This window comes from Danio rerio, chromosome 23 (assembly GCF_049306965.1).
Source record: "Danio rerio strain Tuebingen ecotype United States chromosome 23, GRCz12tu, whole genome shotgun sequence".
Classification (NCBI taxonomy): Eukaryota; Metazoa; Chordata; class Actinopteri; order Cypriniformes; family Danionidae; genus Danio; species Danio rerio.
This window is the reverse complement of record NC_133198.1, coordinates 32,209,732-32,229,724: the sequence shown is the minus strand read 5'-3', so window position 1 is coordinate 32,229,724 and position 19,993 is coordinate 32,209,732. Positions and strand designations below refer to the sequence as shown.

At 33.6% G+C, this 19,993-nt stretch overlaps 1 protein-coding gene across 1 annotated transcript in view; it reads left to right on the top strand.

The window, feature by feature from the left end:
* Positions 1–13,881: 13,881 nt before the first annotated feature.
* casz1 (castor zinc finger 1) overlaps positions 13,882–19,993 on the top strand; it is a 325,550-nt gene continuing 319,438 nt past the window's right edge. Inside the window, exons 1-2 of the mRNA XM_073939087.1 lie at positions 13,882–13,950; positions 14,024–14,118. The gene's annotated coding sequence lies outside the window, so the exon portion shown is untranslated. The remainder of the gene's footprint in view (positions 13,951–14,023; positions 14,119–19,993) is intronic.

The following is a 19,993-nucleotide window of genomic DNA, read 5'->3' as shown; positions in this document are numbered from 1 at the left end:
TCATTCCGCTTTGGCGACCCCAGATTATTAACGGGACTAAGGCGAAAAGAAAATGAATGAATGAATGAATTTAAAGCACAAAAATTAAAAAGGAATTAGGTATTTTTTTATGCTTATGATGATGTTGAATACAAAATTATGAGTTCAGTATGATTTTTTTGATATGTAAAGTTTGATGTGGGAAAGATTTTTTATTTTTAATTAAAGAATTTAATCACATTTATTTAATAAAACAGTACAATTTACTTACAATTTTTAATGCAGTTTATTAATTTGTGACAAACATAAATGTTCAAATTACCATGAATTTTGAAAACCAAAACTATTTGAACATCTTACTCTTATTTTCTATGAATTTGACCCCCAAAAATTATATCGAAAGTGTAATTACATAGATAAAATGTATTATGTATCAATATAAATGTAACGATTTTTATATCTCAGTTTACCCGTAATGTTTTAATCATTGCTGCTATACTATGAAAACTGTTCATGCTTTAATTTTTATTAGTATATTTAACATTCAAGTGATGATGTCCTTTTTGTCCCACCAAAAGATTTAATTTAATTTAATTTAATTTAATTTAATTTAATTTAATTTAATTTAATTTTATTTAATTTAATTTTATTTTATTTTATTTTATTTTATTTTATTTTATTTTATTTTATTTTATTTTATTTTATTTTATTCATTTTCTTTTTGTCCCTTTTTTAATGAGGGGTCGCCACAGTGGAATGAACCGCAAACTTATGCAGGATATGATTTACGCTGCGGATGCCCTTCCAGCTGCAACCTATCACTGGGAAACATCCATACGCTCTCATTCACAAAGATACACTACGGCTAATTCAGTCTACCCTATTCACCTGTACTGCCACCATGCTGTGAGGTGACAGCACTACCCACTGCACCATGGTGGCACTTTTATTTTATTTTATTTTATTTATTTACTTTAATTCAATTTTATTTTATTTTTTGTCTGATATTGTCCCACAAATGCTTTTATCTTACCTGCAATATTCCTTTGTATCTGAATATATATATATATACTCCCTCATGCAGTGCTGTAAAGATGTTTTGTGCTTTTCTATACTCCTGAATCAGTGAATAAACATCTCGTCTGCTTTCTCGCATTAAGAAAACGTCGGCGTGATAGAAAGGGCTTAAAGTCTTCACTCTTAAGCTGACTAAGGAGCCTTTTGGTTCCCTCCACTTGAGTGCTTAATGTCCTCTAAAGACCTATATTACACCCCAATTAGATGCCACTCTTGTTTCCCTACATCAAGGGCTTGACTCTACTGGCTTGTCACCTCTCTGTGCCCAATCAATTTCATTACTCCAGTTACAGCCCAGCTCGGGGAAAGCTATGCCCTTAAACTTCAGCTTCTGTCCAGATCGATCAATAGCCCACGTTGCTGCCAAGGTTCCATTTAAAGTTCATTTATTTCAAGCCATCATATAAAACAAGACAGAGCATCAATGTGGCCCCACTTTGTTTTATTTGTCTGAGGATTTCCAGTATGGCACGTTACTGTAAGTGCTGGGAGCGGAGCGGTTAGATTAGACGGACCGCTTTCTGGAACGCAGAGCCGTCTGACAGCTTATTTCCAAAGTGAGTTTTCGGTGTACTGTATTTAACAACACTCTCCAAGAATAACATCTTTGCATCCTTGATGAGACTTAATATTCGGTGCAAAGCCAATAATGATTTGTATGCTTATTAACTTTAAATAGATACATTACAAATTTACGGTCTTATAGATGTGGAGTAATGGTTAATATCTACAGCGGGAATTAATCCTGCAGGAATATTTCTCTTTTATTGTTTTTTTTTTTCATGTCATCATTACTGTCTCATAAAGCACACCTTGACAGCTTAATGACTTCAAACATGTCCAAGAAGTTTATAGAAACTGGGTCATATCGTATCGATATAATTGTGGTTTAATTTTATAATTATTATTCTAACGTTTATGTGTGAGCATTGCATTATGGCGGAGTTTATTGACAGAGGCTTGTCTACAGTTCTTCGCAATCAATATTATTATTTGAAAAAAAGACTGCTCTGCTTTTAGAGAACTGCTGCAACATGGATTTTGTCGTCTTTAAGTGGACAGCGAAATGCACTCTTTGATATAACTTGGCATTTCTTGCTTATGCACACACACACACACACACACACACACACACACACACATATATATATATATATATATATATATATATATATATATATATATATATATATATATATGTTATATATATATTGAGAGAGAGAGAGAGAGAGAGTGAGAGACTGACATTATGTACGACTTTAGATAAGACTTTTTTGTTAGTTTTTATGATTATCACTATGCAAATCATTTATGTTTCAAAAGCAAATCTCTAATTATTTTTGGTCCTTATAGCATCATGAAAAACTTAACTTTTATTTATATACAACCAAGAAAGTGTGATCATTTTTATAATCATTAAAAAGTTGTCTTTACTTACCAACTTGTGATTGGTAGATTTGATTATTGGTTAAAAGCCTGTTTCAAGTAGAAACTTGTAACACTCTCTGAAGTACAAACACACACACACACACACACACACACACACACACTTGTACAGCTATCTTTATGGAGACTTCCTACGCTCAAAGAAATGATAACTGCTGCTTGTTCAAACTACCTGTTTAAACTAAGCAGAAACAACACATCTCTTGTAATTTCTTTTTTTTTCCTAATTTCATTTTTTGTTTTTGTTCAGTCCACTTAAATTTGTAAACCATTAAGTTAACTTAAGCATCTTGTGTTGGGACAATATGAAGGAAATGTGTTGGTCCTCTTACCTGGTTAGGGGATTTGTAGTTCCCAGCATGCCTTGCGTGCGATTGAATTAAGAGAGGGAAATGTTGACAATAAAAGTTATTTTAGGTGTTTAAAGTTAATAGAAAGACTTGTTAGAGTTTAATCTTCACTTTAGTTTAAAGATATAGAAGATTTTCATGTAATGTTTTGAGGTTACCACCTTGCAGAAGCAGCCATGCTTTGGGTGTTGGCAGCTTAATTAGCAAAAACGTGGTTTGTTGCTTTGCTCAGTGAGCAATAACTGTCCTAAAATTAGTTCTGAGATCAGTCTCAATCCAATGTACACTCAAAAAAGTTTTTTTTTTTTTTACTTGTTCAAGATACTTATTTAAAATGAGCTGAAACAACACAATTCTTGAGGTTTCATTGGGACAACTTAATTTGTTTATGTTCAGTCCACATAAATCTGTTAAAAGTTTTTGTTAACTTAATTTATTTGTGTTGGTACAACATGAATGAATTGTGTGGAACCCTGCATTTTTACATTGTATATGTAATTGCTTAAAATGTCTATTGGTATTAAAAATGTCCAAATTTTAATTTAGAATCATTTCAAATAAAACTAAGAGACTTTGAAATGTACTGTGCATAATAGACATACATGATATTATCAGACCTTTGAGTTTTAGTTAAATAAAAAAAAAAATGCAAATGTGTTTAAATTTTTGTTTGATAAAAATCATGTTGGATCAACTCAATTTAATTGACTTGTGTAAATTGTTTTTTTTAGTTGATGCTAAACAAATTTATTAGTCAGAAATCCTGCCCTCAATTAAATTGATTTCATCCAATAAATTATTTTTTTGAGTTCATAGACGTAAGGATTTTTATGCTGCACAGATTTCCTACCCTAATCTTAACCCTAACCCCAATCATTACAGGAAACATTCTGCATTTTTTTTTTAATATTATAAAATATTTTGTGGGATTTAAGTCGACTAAAAAAATGTCACCACATATTTGGAAATAATTGGTTCCAAAACGTTAGAAATACAAGGTACACACACATCATCATCATCATCATCATCATCATCAATGTAATAATATGCATGGAACTGTCGAAACACCTTTATTTTGAAGAGTGTATAAAAATTCTATATTTCTTAATTATTAATTTTTTTTCACTTGTTTGCTGACCATAATTGTATCTGTAGGTATATATGTATATCATAAATGCAGTATCTGAAGCATGGGAACTCGGAGAGCTCTTCAAAGTTGCACATTTGTATTAACATCTATCCTCCATAGACTTCATGAGTATTATCTGAGACATTAATTAATTTTAACATATATAATGGAACAGGGTAGATTCTGTATTCCACATTATGTTAATATTCATGTCTTGCGAAGTCCTTAGAGATGCTCTTGTGGTTTGGTGAGGCGATGTACATGCTTTTTATATCCATGAAAGTCTCTGCACAACATTTAGGCTAAAACATACATTTCTGTGAATGTATGCCAATGAAATACAACAATGGAAAAATAAATAAGAAACCAGTTGACAATTCTCAGTTTCTCTATCTTATTAACTGAATTTATTATGGATAATATAATAAATGTTTTAACATTTCCACCAAGTAGCAAATAAATATATTGCCAAAGAGCATTTTTCAGAATATGACATTCGGTTAGAATAACAAATGTTTTCATTTATTGTTATTATTACGTCATTATTTCTGAACTATTCTGAAGACAAGAACATTGATATTGTGTGTCAGAAATATTAATATTAACTAATATAAATATTAAATATTAATATTAATTAAATATAAATATTAATATAACATGTCATTTTTTGTAGTACGACACAGTGGCTCAGTGGTTAGCAATATCGCCTCACAGCAAGAAGGTCACTGGTTTGAGTCCTCACTGGGTCAGTTGCCATTTCTGTGTGCAGTTTGCATGTTCTCTCTGTGTTCATGTGGGTTTCCTCCGGGTGCTCTGGTTTCCCCTACGATCCAAAGACATTTGGTATAGGAGAATTGGAGGAACTGAACTGGTTGTAGTGTATGTGTGTGAATGAGTGTGTATGGATTTCCCAGTGCTAGGTTGCAGCTGAAAGGCCATCTGCTATGAAAGATAAGTTGGCAGGACTAAGCCAAAAGAAAATTAATGAATGATTGACAATTTTATATATATATATATATATATATATATATATATATATATATATATATATATATATATATATATATATATATATATATATATATATATATTCTATATAGATCTAATAACATTTCCATCAAATTTCAAATAAAAAATATGTATTCAGAATAACAATGTTTTCTTTCATTGTGATTGAAAATCAGGGTTATTACTAAGGCCAGACAGAAAACTTATTGTATGAAATGAAATAATAGTAATAAAAAATAATACATTCATAAAATAGTACATTTTAAAATAGTACCATAATTTCATGTTTATAATGCAAATCCAATTAGATCCACTTATTTGGTACTTATATTTTCCACTTATAAAGCAAGTCTCATATAAGTCTCAAATCTCATATAATATTTACTAAAAGACAGGAACATTATACTTTACAAACTGTATTGTAAATAAATCATATATACTTTTTCATTCATTCATTCATTCATTCATTCATTTATTCATTCATTCATTCATTCATTCATTTTCTTGTCAGCTTAGTCCCTTTATTAATCCGGAGTCGCCACAGCGGAATGAACCGCCAACTTATCCAGCAAGTTTTTACGCAGCCCATGCCCTTCCAGCCGCAACCCATCTCTGGAAAACATCCACACACACATTCACACACACACTCATACACTACGGACAATTTAGCTAACCCAATTCACCTGTGCCGCATGTCTTTGGACTCTGGGGGAAACCGGAGGAAACCGGAGCACCCGGAGGAAACCCACTTGAATGCAGGGAGAACATGCAAACTCCATACAGTTACGCCAACTGAGCCGAGGCTCGAACCGGCAACCCAGCGACCTTCTTGCTGTGAGGTGACAGCACTACCTACTGCGCCACTGCTTCGCCCCAAACTTTTTCATATTTATTAATAATATTAATGAAATTTATTTAAAAACTGAATAAAGATAAATTTTTACACAGGTTTACACGAGTGAATAAATAGACTGGATGGGCTAAAAATCTATGCGTGCAGATTTCATCTGGTCCTAATACATCATTATTGTCATAACATTGGTATTGTGTTGTCTAAAAATTATTATTAACATGTATGAAATCTGTCATTTTATGCAAAAAACAAAACAAAAAACTTGTAAATGACTCTTTGTATTCTTAATTTCGAGGAAATATCATTAGTAGTTTACATTATAAAATCACTATAAAGCCTGCATCCAGAATATAACAAAATTTTTAAATTTTTTTTCCATATCTGGGCATTATTGTAGTTAATATATGAATATATAGTGTATGAATTGCAGCTCATTTGACAGACTTAAAATGACAGCACATTAACGTTCTTTCTATTTTTAAACACTTTTCAAACAGATTATTATTAATAATCTCATCATTATTTAAAACGTCAACCAATATTTGTTCACCTGCTGAACATCTCATGGCCTCTGAAATATATTCACATTTCAATGAAGCAAATCTAGGCTTTTTAAGTGGATATTGAATATCACAGGCAGCCAGCGTCCACGTGTGTGTGTGTGTGTGTGTGTGTGTGTGTGTTTGCAACTGCGCTGAAGCGCTGTAGAAGCCAGCTGCCTGTAGTGTTTTAATGCGCACTGCTCTCTCGGCTACGTCTCACGCTCTCGCAGTAGTCAACTTGGCAGCGAGCGGCAGATCTCTGGGAGTGATTCCTTGCAAAGCTGGCCCAAATGAAAGCATCTTGTTTTAATCAGGGATTCTGGCTGGAGAGCTGTGAAGCCTTGGCAGCGAGTCGACTGCAGTTTTGTGGCACCCGTACAAAATACACAAATATTTCCTCTGTAATTACGTGTCAAGTTGAACAAGCAATATAGACAGGGGGGTTGTACGTGTCGGGCACGTCGCAGTCGGACATCCAGGACCTGCGAAAAGACCCCCAGACTAAATGAGTCTTTCAGGTTTTGATAGGTTTTGAATCGGCTTCCAGCGACGTAATGGACCACATTGTAATTGAGACTTCTCGATGGATTGAGTTACATCATGTGGTCGTGACGCTGTCTAATGAAGTGGAGAAGGGCCTCCACCAGTTCACAGGATACTTCAAAAGCTTGGCTGGATGGCCGAGAGACTAAGTAATTGTGAAATCATTGACTCGCTTTTTTGTGGTTCGTCAGTTTTAATGACACTGTGGTGAACAAGCAATGGCATCGCAGCTGAAATATGAGAAGATCGCTTTACGTTTTTGGAGCTGAGAGTGATGGAGGATTTTTCAGAGAGCACTCTGTTTGACTTCCAATTCAATTTAGAAATGTTTGTGATATTTAGGTGGCTTATTGTTGTACTACAGAAATCAGAGATAATCTTAGGGCTTTATGAAGAGACGCTGCAGGAAAAAACACACTTTTTTTACACACCTGTCAGTTTTGAGCATTTCGGATTTTTTTTTTTAGCATTCTACTGCAATAAAAGCTTCTAACATACATTTTGAATGTTTCTTTTGTTGCACTGTTGATTTTTGTTTGTAAATTTCTATAATAATTCAGATTTTTAGAGGCAGGTTTTTGCTCCTGAACTGAGCCATAAATCTTCAACTCGGCAGCATTAACACCAAACTTTTAGAGGGAAACATAATATGCCTAATTAAACACATTTTATTGAACAAAAATATATGATTTTCTTACCTGGTTGTTTGCTTTATTTTTCAGATTTATGGAGTGACAAAACAAACAATTTATTACCAAAAATCTGTTTATTACAAAAAAAATCTCATATTGTTTGTAAAAAAAGAAACAAGAATTTGACTTTATTCAACGTTTCATTTTTGTTTAACATTTGCACAGATTTATTAAAATAATTTCTAATTTTAATATTAAAATTGTATAAAATGTGTAAAATGAAAATATTCTTTATTTAAGTCAATTAGGTAAGTGTAATGATAAATATATACAGTGCTGTGCATATATAAGTACACCCCTCACAAATCTATCATTTAAATTTATATAGTTCATGGGAAGCTATACAATATTATATTTGTGCATATACATTAGATTAGTCAGTACTGAAGCCAAATCTGGAGCTTTTCTAACAAAATAACTTGCGATAACGGTCCAAAAACTAGTACACCCAAATTTATGTTATAGAAAAATATTAAATACAAATTTTAAAAAGAGGAAAAAAAGAGCAAAGAAATTGTAAAAAATTTGTTGAAATTGTGTAGGTTGTAATTTAGTTAGTTTTGTAATATTTAGCTTCAGTTTAATTGCATTATCTTTCAATTTCTAAGTATCTTTGGTAACTTAAACATTATTTTAATAAATATATCTGTTAATAAATATGTTTTGTTTAAATGCATCAAAATACATTGCCCATATTCACTGAGAAATTGAAAAAAATATTCATTTTCAAAATGGGGTGTACTCAATTATGCTAAACACTGTACACTAATACTAATACACTAATATTTTACATAACATCTTTATTTATCTTCAGTGACTTGCCTATAAGACGAATGACATCCATTTAATTTTAACTATAGCTGAGAGGGTTTTTGTTCAATAAAGTGTGTTATAAGTTATAGATCTATTTATCTTATGTACACACTCCATATCATGCTGCATTGGATTTTTGCATGTGTGTATGTATGCACATGTATGCAACGATTTGTGGTAGCAAAAAAAAAAAACCCTATTGTTGTTTTTTGTGAGCCTCAAGTAGATTATTTATGGCAGTCAAGACCGCCTTGCCTCTCAAGATTGCGTGCTAAGATCACCAGCCAAAAACTTGTCACATGCTGACTGATGAATTGAGGAACAGTAGTATTTCATGTCATTCAGCTCTATCTTTTACTTCCATTTAATCTGTTCATTTATCTGTGAATAAATGTATATTATATAGTATATCAATTATATTGTGGATATATCTATCTATCTATCTATCTATCTATCTATCTATCTATCTATCTATCTATCTATCTATCTATCTATCTATCTATCTATCTATCTATCTATCTATCTATCTATCTATCTATCTATCTATCTATCTATCTATCTATCTATCTATCGGTCTGTCTGTCTGTCTGTCTGTCTGTCGTCTGTCTGTCTGTCTGTCTGTCGTTCTATCTTTGTACATATATGAAAAACATTCAATATATTTAGACAAACTTTTTTCTTATAAAATATTATAATTTCTCAGAAATGTCAATGTATTATTTGTTATTTTGTTATATATATATATATATATATATATATATATATATATATATATATATATATATATATATATATATATATATATATATATATATATATCAGCTTTACATGCATTTCCCAAAACCAATGCAATTTTTTCAAATCATATTTAATGTTATATATATATATATATATATATATATATATATATATATATATATATATATATATATATATATAAATTCTTTTCCATCTTTGTATCTGAAAGTAAATTGCAACTGATACAAATAAGAGTTCAGTGAGGTTTTCCAGCATCCAATATCCTGACTGAATTATTCTTGCCAGTAGGTGGCGCTTTAGCTATACATAATTGATATCCCATTCAGCAAAAAGAAACGTCCTTACTTCTGCTTTAACTGATAGACTCGTATTCAGTGTGCTTGCTTGCATCATGTGATTTTAGAAGTGTTATAGCTGTAGTAGTGATTAAAACATTGACAGAAAACTAATAATATTAATTCATAGTTATTATAGATAACTCTTTGCAATAAGGTTGGATTGTTTAATGTAAATATATTTACATATTAACCATAAACAAACGGTGAACCATATATTTATTACAGTATTTATTCATCTTTGTTAAAATGAATGGAAATACAGTTGTTCATTGTTAGTTCTTGTTAACTCACACTGCTTAATAAAATAAAAAAAAGCATGTCAATAAAAGGTAAGTTAATAAAAGCATGTGTTGGGATTTTGATAATCCCTTAGTAAACGTTGAACTATTCAGTGCTGAATTAAAAAAATATATATATTAAAATGTTAAGCCTACCGTACTCTTTAAAAAAAAGATTCAAACATAACAGGTACTTTCACATGACTTACCTTAAAGTTACTTTTTTTTCCTAACACTGACTATGATCAATGCTGATCAATGAAAATGTAACTGCTGTACTGGTGTTGTTAATTCTAATTTCATGTTAGAAAATACATTATTATAAAGTGTGCTTTTATTATTTAAATTGATTTATAATATGAAAATATGTTGTTGTTCTTATTCAATATTATTGCATTTGTATTATATTTTATTGAAACCACTGCAGTTAAAGCACTTTTAATTCATTTGTCAATTCACTTTACGATTACAATCACCTACTATCGCACATATTTGTTCATCTATTAATTTATAAAACCTAATTATTAGAATACGAAGGCATAAAGTTCTTGTCCATGCGAAAATTTCCCAGATAAAAATATCCCACTGACGACGTTTAGCTCAGCTGTTGTGTTTTCATCCAGGGATTCTTGCTCAATTTCATAGTAGTTCAGGTGTGGGTCAAGTGGGGTCTCGAATTTCGTTTCATTTGCAGCAGGACAGAGTGACGCCCTTCCCTAATGATAGTCAATATTATGAATGACTTTTAGGACGTATAGGCATACTCAAACTCGTCTGTCTCGGCTTAAACTTGCCAGAAGGAGACAGGCTTTCTTTTCCACAACAGTCTGCTGATTTGCAACTGAAGAGCACTGTCAATATAAGCAAAAGGTGAGCTTTCAAGGACTCGGACCGTTTACCTGTGTCATCTAGAAGGGTGCAATTGCTTTTCCCCCGCGAGGAGATGAAAACGCATCTTAGTTTCTAATCTGTAGCCTATCATGTAGTACGCTGAAATAAGCCTTTCAGAAATAGAGGCGTAACTGCGGGAGGTGCATCTCTCCCGTATTAAGCCATTCACATTAAAACAATGTAGAGGTGATATATTTAAATCCGAGTCCTATTATTTTTATTGTTATTTAGCATTTTCTCATTCCCTGCCTCGCATCTTTGGCTGCCAGATGTGTCCCAGGCTGAAGAATTATTCCTCATCCCTTGAGTCAAATAAATGCAATCAATATGAGCATTGCTCTCAGGCCTTGAAATATTACATTAATGTTCCATGTGGTGACATTTTAGCTGGAATTTTCAAATACATCATGAAGGCTCAAATTAATATTTATCAGTGAGAGGCTTTTTTTATGATTTGCAAAACAGTATTAGCGCTGAACTGGAATTAAACACGCGGCGAGATCACAGTTATTGTAGATTACCTTCAGATGAAGGGATATTTTTAACCTGCGTCCCCCAGACCGAATGTGGAGAATACAAAAGATGTCTGTTACAATACAGCCGTGCAAAATACAGTTATTTGCCACATTTCATAAGAGTGAATTACACATCAAACTGTGTTTATTGCATTCTTCTTTTTTTTCACAAGCTCTTACTTGTAATGAATACTGTAAATCTAATAAACTAAATTATAGTGTTTCATATTTTCATGCTATATTACATCCTAAGGCTTGTTTAACTTTTTTTCATACACTTGAAATCCATTCGTCCGTTATACAAACTCACTTAAAGCTTCCAAAACAATACTGTCAGTTTAATAGTATGCATGCAGCACTTCTGGGAATTGCATCTTATCATTTATAGATCTGTTTTAAATTATTCTTGTCATTGAATCCAAATTTATGCCGCCATTGATCTCGAAGGGAAAATATTAAACGATTTGGGGTCGGTGTTTGGTGACCCTGCAGGTCAAGGAGAATTTAACATTGGTGTTATTGAGCGTCTCACCTGCCGCCGCTCTTCTGCTCCCTTTTGTTTCTGCTCATTTGCATTTTGTGTGCGTGCTGCACCAACAGATTACCGGAATGCGATTTGAGACTCAAAGTAATCATGGACTTAGCTTACACCTCTTAAGGACTCCAAGTCAATGTTTTGAGTTGGAAACTATGATATTATTTAGCTCTTTCCAATGAAGTGCACTTGAAAGCGATCAACACTTTTTTTTTGGTTCATTTCAGGCATTTTTTTTCTTTTTCTTTTGCAATATGTTGCTTATTTTAAAACTATTTTCAGGTTTTGAGTGTATGCAATGAACTGAAAATCGTTAATCACACTTTTAAGACAAAAAAGGGCTTTGTTATCAAAATGGAATTTTATAAACTTTTACATTTTATAGTTGAAGTCAGAATTATTAGCCCCCCTGTTTATTTTTTTCCCTGAATTTCTGTTTAACAGAGAGAAGATTTTTAACACACTTCTAAACATAATAGTTTTAATAACTCATTTCTAATAACTGATATATTTTATCTTTGCCATAATGACAGTAAATAATATTTGACATTTTTCAAGACACTTTTATACAGCTTAAAGTGACATTTAAAGGCTCAACTTAATTAGGGTAACTATACCGTAATTACTAGGGTAATTAGGCAAGTTATTTTATAACAATGGTTTGTTCTGTAAACTATCGGGAAAAAAAATAGCTTATAGGGGCTAATAATATTGACCTTAAAATAGCTTTAAAAAACTGCTTTTATTCTAGACTAAATAAAACAAATAAAACTTTCTGCAGAAGAAAAAATATTATCAGACATACTGTGAAAATGTTCTTGCTCTGTTAAACAACATTTGGGGAAAAAAAAAAAAAAAGAAATCAAAGGGGGGCCAATAATTCTGACTACAAAACTGATAAATGCATCAAATCTGATTGCATCAATTTATTTTGAAATTAACTAAAGTTTTTATACTTAAACATTTGGATGATGATGATAATAATAACATGTATTTTAAATATCTTGTACTTCAAATACTACTATTCATTTATATAGAGTTCTTTTGTTAATCATAATCATATTAATCTGAGTAGGCACTTAATAGTCACCTTTTGATCATACTTTGTCACTTATAAGGCTTTTAGTTTTTTTTTTTACTTATGATTCTGGCACATCAACATGCACAGACCCACATTACACCCCTTTTAAAAGGGCTTTTGTTTTTAGATCAAAACTATACTAAAATGTATCACTTTTCTTTCATTTGCCACTCAAGTTCACCAATTTGTTCAATTTGCATGGTTATTTCTAAGCAGTTTCTCTCAGTATGTTTGCAATGTCATACACTGTTTTACATTTCAAAATTCTCCATCATTTAATTGTACTACTTCAATTATAGTAGGTCTAGTTCATTTATCAAATAATTACTTTTTCATAATATATATAACCACAGTGCTTCTGTTTTTTTTTTAAATTGACTGTTTAAGTATGAGCATCTAAACTTTTTCAATTTTAATAACTATAATCATAATAATGCATTTTATTTGCAATGCACTTTTCTTAAACAAAAAAACACTTCAGTAAAATAGAAACACATAAAACAGTACAAAACACACAATTAAAAACAAACTGAAATCGATCCATTTTATTAAATGATCCAAAGTTATGCGTTTCGATATTAAAAGGAAATAAATTCTGTAACTTAAGGGCTTTGATTGTTTCAGTAAATTTAACTCACTAACTGAATGGTTAAAGCATTGAGCTCTGTTTTCATCTTAGAATCGATGGTAAATTGCTAAGTTCTGACTTTAGTTATTTCATTCAGTTTTCGAGCATTTCTTTCTCTTCTGTGAAGAGCACATTTTCAAAATAATAATTGTGCTGTCATTGATCAATTTTTTGATTACCTGCATGTATTAAAAAATCCTGGAAGCAGTCAGTGCACAATGAATCCTTTTATGGCAACACACAACACATAGTACTGCATTGCCCACAAGTGAACTTACTATTTTAGGAAATTAAAGATTATACTATCCAACAGCAGCCCCCCGGCCCCCCAAAAAATGCCAGTCGCCTTTCGCCTTCACCACCTACTCAGATCTCAGCTGAGCAAGTTTTCATGTCTGGCACCGATCGTGCGATCATGTAAACCGGCAGATATGTTGTTAAGAAGCTTAGGACAGTAGAAATGCTGCCAGAAAGGCAGCTCTTCCATTATTATGTATGTTATAAAATGAGCTGTTTTCCTGTCATTCGCCATGCTCATGTATTTTTTTTCTTCTTCTTTTTTCCAGAAGCAGGTGTTACAGTGCGGTGCAGTTCTCCCCCGTGGCCCTGTGATGGAGAACATCTGGAGAGCCTCTGTTCCGCCCCTTCTCTCCTGCTCCCGGTAAGGCCAGGCAATGTAGAGATCAGTGTGGTGCATGTCGACACATGGCTCCCAAGTCCCCCCACAGGGTATAGGAGCCTCCGCATCCAAAATCAGTCACAAGGCCTGCGTCAGATAGGGGTGGCACTCAATAAATTTGATGCTGCAAATATGATGGGATTTTTTTGTGTGTGAGAGGTTTTTGATAAAATAAATCTGCATTTTTCTTTTTTTTTTAAAGATTAATTAACTTTAGTAAATGCACAAAGTGGAAAAGTTCATTTTTTAAACATTATTCTAATTATTTATTTGAAGAAAAAACATTAATTCATTCATTCATTTTTACTTAAGCTTAGTCCCTCCTTTATCAGGGTTCACCACAGCAGAATTAAAGACCAACTTATCCAGCATCTGTTTTGAGCAGCAGATGCCCTTCCAGCCACAACCCAGTACTGGGAAACACCCATACACATTCACATGCACACTCTTACAATATGGTCAATTTAGTTCATCCAATTCACCTAAAGCACATGTGTTTTGACTGAGAGGGAAACCGGAGCACTCAGAGGAAACCAACGCCAACACGGGGAGAACTTGCAAACTCCACCGAGAAATGCCAAATGGTCCAGCCAGACTCGAATCAGCAACCTTCTTGATGTGAGGTGATAGTGCTAACCACTGAGCCATCATGCCACCCCTAGAAAAGCGGAACCCTAATTTTGCTACAAAAAAAATACAATTTTCAGACTTGGACATATTTTAAAATTTATTCTCAGTGTCACATTTCAGATTTCAGTCTAAAGGTATGCTTTTGTGCTTATGTTTTTCGTGTATATAACTTCAGTGTTCCTTAAATTTTTGATACCTATTTTCAGGATTATTAAATGAATAGAAAGTTCTGAAGAACAGAATTATTTTGAAGCAGAAATGTTGATATTTGATTTTAATTTTAAGAGCTGTTGCCTCACAGCAAGAAGGTCCCTGGTTCGAGCCTTGGCTGGGTCAGTTGGCATTTCTGTGTGGAGTTTGCATGTTCTCCTCGTGTTCATGTAGGTTTCCTTCGGGTGCTCCGGTTTCCCCCACAATCCAAAGACATGTGCTGTGGGTGAATTAGGTAAGCTAAATTGGCCAAGCTAAATTGGCCATAGTGTATGTGGATGAATGAGTGTGTATGGATGTTTCCCAGTGATTGGTTGTGGCTGGAAGGGTACCCGCTGTGTTAAACATATGCTGGAAAAGTTGGATAATGCCGGTTCATTCCGCTGTGGTGACCCCTGATTAATAAAGGGACTAAGCCGAAAAGAAAATGAATGAATGAATTTAATTTTTATTTTTTAATTTGATTTGAAAAAATCCATCTGGTGTATATTAAAACATCACATTTCACATAGACAAAATAAACATTCAAATATTTCAAAATATAGAGTAACACTTTATTTTGATGGTCCATTTGAGTATTAGTACACTGTCTGCTTATTATCTGTTAATACTGCTCCTTCAACAGACATTTAACTGACTATAAGAAACTTTGCAGTAACTCTGACAGTGTACTTATAATCTAATTAGAATTAGTTGGCATGTAACTACAATTCAACAAATGAACCACCAAAATAAAGTAAATATAACAATGAAGAATAGTACATTATATTTATATATGAAAATGAACCTATTATTTACCCTTATTTGCTAATATTAGTGTTATAATAAAATATTGTTTCTTTCTTCTGTGAAACACAAAATAAAATATTTTGAAGAATGTTGAAAAATTCCATAGGGTTTTCCCTACTATGGATGACTTCCAGCAAGCATTTTTTTGTTTTTAAAACATGTCTAATAGACTTCTAAACATAGTCGTCTTGGCTAAAACAAGGCTAAATTTGGGCTGTCAGTGAAAATCTAATAGCCGTCTAAGAATAGGCCAAATTTAAACATAAATGACTACACTGTCTATGAAGTCTGTCTAATCTGTCTATTTGATGACTAGACTAGTTTTGGGCCATTTTTAAATGTCTATTAGATTTTCACTGACTGCCCAAGTTTTGTGTTGCTTCAGCCAAGCTGTTTACGTTTAGATGTCTATTAGACGTCTATTAAACACAAAATTGTTTGCTGGGCAGTAGCTACCAACATTTTACAAAATATTTGAATGTAAAACAAGCAAGCAAAAAAACATATTTTTATGTGCCTGATGGAAAACAATATACCTGACTAATATTTTTTTTTACTTGTATCTTAAAATATCCTCATGAAATGTGCTAGCAAAATGATTCAGATCGTGAAAAATGTGTCAAATGGCCATTAAAGTGCTTACCTGCTCTTTTCTCCTTTAGCTAATGCGTAAAACATTTTCACTAGTAGTTCAACAAAAGCACTTAACTCAGAATTTCTCACTTTGACATTACAATGTGGAGATGAGAAGGAGATGCTGGTCGATGAAAGCCTAATTAAGGTTCATGTAAAAATGATAGCGCTTTATCCAAGGTCAAATAGCCCTTGAGGCAAATGAGCTGTTTTCTTCGCATGCAGTGTGTGCCAGTACATGCCCACCTAAATCATGTAATGTCATCACATCATTTGAGTGTTCCCTGCAAGTGTGATTGCAGACTGACTGGAATGAAACATTAGGATCTTGTGAGAAATCATTTCAAATCGTATTGCAATCACTGGTCTTGAATCCCAGGCAATGGCGATTCAAAAAGTAGTCGTAACTAGTGCATCTTTGCTATGGGTTTTTTTCCCCCCTGCAGAAATAACAACATGCACAGGAATGTTTGAAGTCGAGATTTAATTTTCCTACCACTCTCCATTGGAATAAAATATGAAATGAACCTCCAAATTAATTTGCAGCGAGACTCTATGGCAACAATGTAATCTCAGAGTTAGAACACAGTTGCAAATGGATTTCTGTCTGTTGTAATTTCACAAGACGCATTCTGGGGGGTCACCTTAAAAGATGTCACCATTTTTTAAAGCTAAAACTGTGGTGTGCGTTGTCGGTGGAGAAATCCTCGTGAAGCAATCTGGTTTGTGCCATCAATTTGTGCAGTATCACGTTCTGTCGTTTGGGATATCTGTTTTATTGAGTGGTATTGGCACAGGTGAGTAATTTTGTATCCAGATGCCCGTCAAAGTGTCCTCTTACTTATGCTCTATGTTGTGCTTAGAACTGATCGGATGTTTTCTAAAGGTTGCATAACGCCAAGTGGAACAGATAGCATATATCAGGTGGTTTTAACTCAGCACAAAAACTTATCATTCCTTAAGGAGATGTGGTGATGATCAAATATTTTTGCGTTCTTTCACAACTTTTTTTTTGTGATATAAAGAGTTTGTGATATAAATTTGATGTCGGAAGCAATTTCAATGCAAGCTAATAAAAGGAAACATAATTGTGTTGGGAGAAAACTGATCGTTTATTGGGGGAATGCAATACTTTTGCCAGTCAACCCACTGTAAAGGACAAATTGACAATACATTTAAAAATTGAGTAGAACTGTCATAACTTGGAACTGTTTAGTTGACCTTAATTGAGTTTAATAATCATTCATATTTAATTTACTTAATCATTTAAGGTAATGGGTGGGGTAAGTTTTTTCATGTCAATTAATTCCCCATTAGGGAACATAATACTTTTCTTGGAGGGGACAAAGTGTCTTGGGGGAATGTGTTATTGACAAAAATGACACTTTTTTGTAAGACGACAATGCATTTGACAGAGAACTCAAAGTTTCAAAGGGAATGGGATATATTTGTCAGAGAACCCAATATTTCCTGTCTTTTATTATAAGAGAACAAAAGATCTTGGAGAATATCTTGGAGAAATGCAATAATTTTGCCAGAAAACAAAGCACAGAGCACAGAGTTTCTCTGGAAAATGCAATGTTTTTGCAAGTGAACAATTTTTTTTTTCAGAGGGCAAAGTTTTTTTTTTTGCCAAATATATATATTTCTGTGTGTGGGAAAGTAATGACAAACCACTATTTTTTGAGAGGAATGCATTTTTTTGATAGTTTAGCTCTATGTTTCTATGGAAAATACAATACTTTTGTCTGTGATTGCAAGGTTTTTAGGGGAAACAATACTTTTGTGATAGTATGTTTGCAATGAAATACAAATGATTGAAATTTTCCTCCCTTTTCATATTTATCTGCTCTTTCCTGTGAATGTGATAACATATTGTAAGTCAATTAGACACTAATCCACTAAAGTTGATCAAGCATGTTAAAAATGGCTTCACAGGTGCAATCAGATCAGCTCCGACTGAGCTTGATTACGCAGTTGGGTATATCAATGTCAGACATCTATGCCTCTTTTTCTGTCTTATATGGGATGGAAAAAAGACTTTGTGACAGACAACATGTGTGGAAGTATTTCCATCTGTCTTTCTTTGGCGGAAAACAGATCACAGCAAAAGGAGCCGGTTTTTAGTCATCTTTGGAGCTTGCTCCTAGCAAACAAGTTACTTGAGGTTTAAAAAAAGTCAGCAACTTTCACATTTCTAAATGAGAGGTTCATTTGACACTGTGTTGCCTTCTCTAACACCTGTCAGGCTATCTGTCACGGGTTGGAGGTCTTCTCCACCAACATAATATTACCCCTTATACTGCAAATCCACTCAGCATTTGCAGAACTTTTCATACGTCAAATGATCCCACCCAAATGCCCCATAGGACATAACTCAGAGCCTAAATTTAGGCAATATACTAGCAGAACCTTTAACTGGCCCCAACTGGCTTTGCTTTTTTGTTTACTGGGACATTTAACACTGGCAAAGAAACGGGCAATCCACTGAAGTTCTTCTTTAAAGTAACCGAACGGTGAATTTGTCTGACATTTACTGACTGGCTTTATTCGACCGACAGTTACGAGGCGTCCGTTGTATAACTCGGAGTGGTCTTTTAAAAAGGTTAATAGTAATCCGATGTCTTAACTAAATTAAAATGAAGAGGAACTTCCAGTATTCTCTCCGTCCTTCTCCTTTCAGCAGGAGACTCAAAAAACCACACTTTCCCTCGCCAGTCCTGAGGAAACCCGATCAGATTGCTCGTTAATTTCATCATTTCAAAGTTTTATGGATTTTCCAGTTGGTGCACTTTTCATAAACACTCTTTTCACCCCCTCCGGCCTCCCCTGTGTATGTCAGCATTTTCTCTGTAGGAAGAATCTGGAGGGCTGAAAGTTTATAAATAAGCCTTCTATCAAGTTCCACAACAGGTGTGACCTCCCTGTGTCCTAAAACTGAACACTTTCAAGGGCTGATATCTGAAAAGAGGGGGTTGGGAGCAGAAGAGGGGGATTTACTGCTATCTAAAATAGAGACCTTCATCAACCAGCGACTATTACCTTCCAAAGCGGCGCATGGCTCCTGGCCTTAGTTTGTTTTACACAAAACACGGTTGCCCTTGCTTCTCCTTACTCACATATCAAGCCTTTAGTCGGCCCATTAAAGTTGGGCACTGTATCCAGTGCAGCAACTGTAGTCATGATTAATAAACAGAATTCGCAGATTCTGCCAGAGAAAAGCTCCGGGATCAATGAAGACCTCCTCTTGTAGCGGATGCACATTTGCGCTTAAAGCATATGTTCCATGACGATATCCCAAACGAGCACTCACATACAGTACCTTCCCATCTACAAACTAAAAGAAAATGATTCCCTTTTCTCTTAACAGACTCGTGGACTGTTCAATAGGAGTCTAATGCCCGTGGCAGATGGACAGTAAGTGCTACGAGCAGCTCCTTTAAAGCTCACCACTGACCACATTACGATGTTTGCATCATTTACAGAACAGGCACATATGCTTTTATGTGGTGGACTCTCAAAGCACATGATTTCTCTGCATTCGGATTACATTTTTCCATTTTACTCGGCAAGAAAGCGTTCAATATTTCCACTA